Raw genomic sequence first — 5,755 nt, forward strand, 5'->3', positions numbered from 1 at the left:
GAATAGGAGGAGGAGAAGGAGGAGGAGGCAGAGACTGAAAAAAAAAAAAGAGAAAGGAACAATAGAGAAACAGAGACGGAGTGAGTTGGGAGGCTGGGGAGGGATGGCAGGTAGGAGGGTATGTACTAAACTCGAGATGGAGGAGGAAAAAGTCTAAGAGGAGGAGGAGGAGTTGGCAGCGGCTCGCAGGTAAAGATTCGTGAGCAGGCAGGGGTAGGCAGCGGGACGGCGACCACCCAGCGAGACGGGCGCCGCGGGGCCATAGAAAACTGGACCGTCAAGGGAACCTCACGACCAGATTATAGCGTTGGGTGGCGGGCGTGGAGGAGCGATGTCTTGCTTGTTGTGTGCCTCTGTGGAGTGAGATGAGCTAGAGAAGCGGGAGTCGGGGCTGTAGGTGAAGGAAGAGAGGGTAGTATAGAGGATAGGGGCAGGAGAACAGGTGGGGAAGAGAGGGTAGTATAGAAGATAGGAGCAGAACAGGTGGATATACATAAGAGGTGGTATCCAGTGTGTGATATAATAAAGCTACGTTATCATAGTTATGTTATTTAAGGCAATTTTCTGGAAGAGTGAAGTGGTCGGAAGAGAACCTGTGTTTTAGCGGAGGTTCACTAGTTGGCTGGTTCCTCGTGAAGGTCCTCAGGAGGTGAATGGACGAGTGGTGGGTGGGGAAAGTGAAGAAGGTTGTTTGGTTAGGAAGAAAAGTTAGAAGGGAAATGGGAAAAAAGTGACAGGGAAAAGGGGAGTGAGGGGTTAGGAACAAAGGAAGAGAGAGAGAGAGAGAGAGAGAGAGAGAGAGAGAGAGAGAGAGAGAGAGAGAGAGAGAGAGAGAGAGAGAAAACGAGAACAGGGAAACAATAAAGAATATGATAAAGATAAGAAGAGGAACAAAAAGTAAAAGAATCTGACAGAAGAAAACAAGAATGTGTGTGTGTGTGTGTGTGTGTGTGTGTGTGTGTGTGTGTGTGTGTGTGTGTGTGTGTGTGTGTGTGTGTGTGTGTGTGTGTATGTGCGTGTGCGTGCGTGTGTGCCCGTGTAGCTAGACGTTTCCAGTTGAGGAGGAGGAAAATAAAAAAAAAATAAAACAAACCATAAATAATAATCGATATTACGTGACGACATGCAACCAAACCGAGACAAACACTAACATTACTAATAATCGCATCAACAGGGCAGACAAACACCACCTGCGCATCGAGAAACACCAATAAAGACACCTGCATCTTTTCCCTTTAAAGAGAGAGAGACAAAAATAAAAGTGGTTTGTCTCTGAATTGGATGGACGGACAGGTGGGCGCACGGATGAACGGGCAGGCGGGCTGTGAGATGGGCGGGGCAGTCAAGGCGGCAAAAAGGTCATTCCGGCGGCCCAAACAAAGCCTTACAGCCGCCCCGATGGCTTACTTAAAGGGACACGTGAAATCGCTAATGACTACACCTTGAACGCTAACACTGCACCTGGAACCACCTTCTCACCTGCTTCTCTCTCTCTCTCTCTCTCTCTCTCTCTCTCTCTCTCTCTCTCTCTCTCTCTCTCTCTCTCTCTCTCTCTCTCTCTCTCTCTCTCTCTCTCTCTCTCTCTCTCTCTCTCTCTCTCTCTATTATTTCAGATAGCGTCATTCCCTTCAATTATTCGTCTGCCTCACAGCTTCATAACTTGCCTTCCCTCCTTCATCCCTTCACATTTTCCTTTATCCAAGATCCTCCTCTCTCATCTTCCTCCTCCCACTCTTTATCTCAGTCTGTGTTTACGTTCTGCTAGTTTTTTTTTTTTCTGCTTCGTATCCTCTTCCTTCCTGGTCTTCCTTTCTTGCCTCTCTTCTTCCTAACTTTTCCCTTTTTCATTTTTTTTCCATTTCTGGTATTTCTTCATTCTCATTGTTTTGGTTTATTTCCTCCCTTTTTCCTTTTTAATTTCCCTTTGTTTTTTTTTCCATCTTTTCTCCTTTAGTTTGAATTTTTTCCTTCCTTTTCTTCTTTACTTTCCTCTCCTTTTCTCTTCTCTTTCTTTTTCAGTCTCGTCTGCTTTTTTTCCTCTTTTCCTCTTGCAGCCTCCTTTTCCCTTCTATCCTTCTTAATCTTGTTTCCTATTTCTTCCTTTTCTTCCTCCTCCTATCTACTCCTCCATTCATCCTTCCTTTTCTTCTCTCGTTTTTTAGTTTATCTTTCCCTCCTTTCTTCTTTTCCCCCTCTTTTCCTTTAGCTAGTTTTCCTTTTAGTCTCCCCTGCCTCTCTCTCTCTCTCTCTCTCTCTCTCTCTCTCTCTCTCTCTCTCTCTCGCTCTCGGTCTCGCTCTTCTATCCTTCCCACGGAGAGAGCGTGAGTGGGGCTAGCATAGATCACAATAATATTCAGTTCTGGGGCTTCAGCGCTGGCGGCGGCCGAGGCTTGGCGTGAGTAGACCCACCGACCTCCTGACCTCTGACCCCTACCCCTTGACCCCCCAACTACCTCCCCATTACCTGCCATTAGTGACGACCTCCGCTGATCCGGCGCCGCTCACTACCCTCTTCTCCCTCTCCTCTTCCTCTTCTTTTGCCTTCTCATCTCGCTCTTACTCTTCTCCCTCCCTCGTTTTCTGTTCAAAAACTTGTACTTGGGTTTCGTATATTTTAGCCATTTTTGTTTTGTGTAGTTAGTTTTCACTGTCATGTATTTTCGGTTTTATGGTTTATTTTTCTTTCTCGTCGGTGTAAGTCATGATTTGATACTCTAGGGGAAAATAGTTAAGGAAAATCAGACTTGTTTTCTTTTTTTTTTTACTTCCAATTTCTTGTGCCGCACTCGCCTCGTCCCATCTCGCCTCTCCTCGCCTGGGTGTCTGGTGCTGACCCGGACCGGATTGCAACGGTGAAACCCGGAGATTTTAATCCCTGCAAGCGTCCCCCGAGTGTGCTGGAAAATACATTAGGAACAGATAAGATCAGGAGGAGAAAATCTAAGTAAAATGTATAGTTTCTTCTCTTTCCTAGCGAGGGACAGCACATGACTCGAGCGGCATTTATCTGCAGGTGTGTTTTACGTCGTGTGCTGTAAATGTATACGTAAATACTATAAGAACTCGTATAGACAAAAGAAAATGAATTCGTGTAGTTTTTTTTATTTTATTTATATTGAATTTATTTGAGTCCACAAGGGACAATGCATTACTGGGAGCGCACTTACTTCTTCATCCTGTGTTTATGAATCTTCGCCCTGAGAGGACCAGTAATCACTAATGGAAAACGTGGCAGGCGAACGCGGGTTTCCTCGAAGCGAAACTGCTGAGTAAAAACATAATAGAGATGAAACGAAGCATTCCTAACCGGCTGTCTCTGTGCATGTGTGTGCGTGTCTATTCAATTTCCCCTTTTTTTCCCTCCTTGGGTAGACTAATATGTGAAAAACAGCGAGAGACACCGCCATCACGATCCACTCTTAAGTCGATTTAGATAAACATTTTCGAAACTTGCTCGCTGTGCCACCAATCTGTTAATTATTGCTTACCTGGTGAATTATAAACATTTTTTAGTTTAGTCTTTATCTACCTTCCCTTTTCTCTTTGGTGGAATTTGTATAAGGTGAAGGTGTAGGCAAAGGGAGAGTGTGAGGTAAAAGGGTGGATGATTAATCTCTTCAGTAGCAGGACACGTTTTCATTTTCATTCTGGTTACTATTTGGTGATTTTACACAGCTTCAGAAACATATTTTGGGGATTAGAATAGTAAATACTCTGTCCATTCTTCTTTTGACCACCAAAGACCCTTCCTAATGTCAAAAAAAAAAAAAAAATGGTCTGAACGTACACAAATCTCTAGGTAAAAAATGTGTCCCAGTATTGAAGGTGTTAAGGAAAAGAGAGGGAAGTTATGATGTTTAGGATAAAGGAAAGGAAAAGCTTAATGGAAAGGAAAATGTTTAGGGGGAAGGGAAGAATGTGAAGGGAGAGGGAGGATGGGAAAGGAAAAGACGATGTATAGGATAAAGGGAAAGGAGGGAGGAAGCTTAGGGAAAGGGAAGAATGTGAAAGGGAAGGGGAGGATGTGTAAGGGAAAGGTAGAGAATGTTATAGAATGTTAAGCCGTGTAATAGTGTGATGGGCAGGTAAGATAAGGTAAGGTAGGGCGGTGCTCGGTGGGGGCAGCCGGGGCGGGGAGGGCAGCGGCTGTGGGAGGGATGGGCAAGCTGTGTAATAAAGGTGGCGACTATGGTAGATAATAGCGAGCATTTTTTGTGTAATAAAGAATGAAGCGGACCATTATTAAGGAAATGAATGGCTGTGTCTTGTGTATACTACATTGGTACCTACATCTTTTTTCTTCTCAACGTTTTGTACAGGTCAAGGAACCTAGGCATCAATACTCCTATTATTTTTTCCCCTCAGTGCTCTGTCTATGATATTTCTTAGTCAGCATTTTTGGAAGTTTATTATTTCCTAATTAGAATTCGTGGAAGTGTAAGAAGCTTTTGAACGATGCCCGGCCACTCCTGAGATGAGCGAGCCACAAATTAAATGTTGGGCTTAACGATAGAAATAATATTTTTTGTCCGGCGGTCTTGTGTTGTGTGTAAAATGTAATATCTTTGTTGCTCGGTTAAATGTGGCTTTGTGTCATTAACGATTAGTAATTCTTTTTATAATTGAAATGGTGGTGGGTGTCTCTGTGTGAGGCCGCGACCACCACCTGACCAGCTAGACTCTGCCATCTGACTTAAAGTATGTACGTGGGCGAGAGAGAGAGAGAGAGAGAGAGAGAGAGAGAGAGAGAGAGAGAGAGAGAGAGAGAGAGAGCGCTTTATCTTAATTCTTTTATCTATTCCTGTGTCGTATTTTCTCCCGGAATAAATTGAACATCACATATATTTGGCCAACAATTCGCAGTGTCATCAGGGATCGGCCGCTGGTAATATTGTTATCATGTTATTTTAGCTTCAAAGTGCTGCGCTGGTTTTGGGGAGTCGTTGGTGAGAGAGGATAAAGAAACATATTATAATTTGCGTTTCCTTACATCCAAAGCAGATAATTTACTCCCTCCATAAGTAACATGTTAGTGCCGCCGTGAGGAGCTACAGAGAGAGACTTCTAAGGCCGCCTCCGTGCACACTTTTGAATTGATTACTGCTTCTGATGATGTTAGTGGTGATTTCTTCTTTATTACTACTACTACTACTACTACTACTACTACTACTACTACTACTACTACTACTACTACTACTACTACTACTACTACTATTACAAATGCTACTGCCACTGCTACTGCTACTGCTACTGCTATTGCTGCTACCACCACCGCCACCACTGCTACTACTACTACTACTACTACTACTACTACTACTACTACTACTACTACTACTACTACTACTACTACTACTACTACTACTACTACTGACCAATATCAACAACAACAATAGCCAAACAACAGCAATAATAATAATCAGATAGATAGATAGATAGATAGATGAGAGATAGAGAGAGAGAGAGAGAGAGAGAGAGAGAGAGAGAGAGAGAGAGAGAGAGAGAGAGAGAACGTAATTGTTATGGATATATAGAGTTATAGTTTACGAGAGACAGGGAGTGAAGGTAGGCAGGAGATATACAAGGTAGCGGCGGTGGGGGTGGTGGTGATGGTGGTGGTGGTGGTGGTGGAGAAGGCGATGCACGTACAGTATAGTCTTAAGCACAGTCTAGTCAAGCCTCATAATTGAAACCCCCACCTTTGGATCATTAGTTGGTGGGAGGAAGGGAAAGTGAAGCGATCTTAAATATTTATTAT

This window comes from Portunus trituberculatus, chromosome 40 (genome assembly GCF_017591435.1).
Source record: "Portunus trituberculatus isolate SZX2019 chromosome 40, ASM1759143v1, whole genome shotgun sequence".
Lineage (NCBI taxonomy): Eukaryota > Metazoa > Arthropoda > Malacostraca > Decapoda > Portunidae > Portunus > Portunus trituberculatus.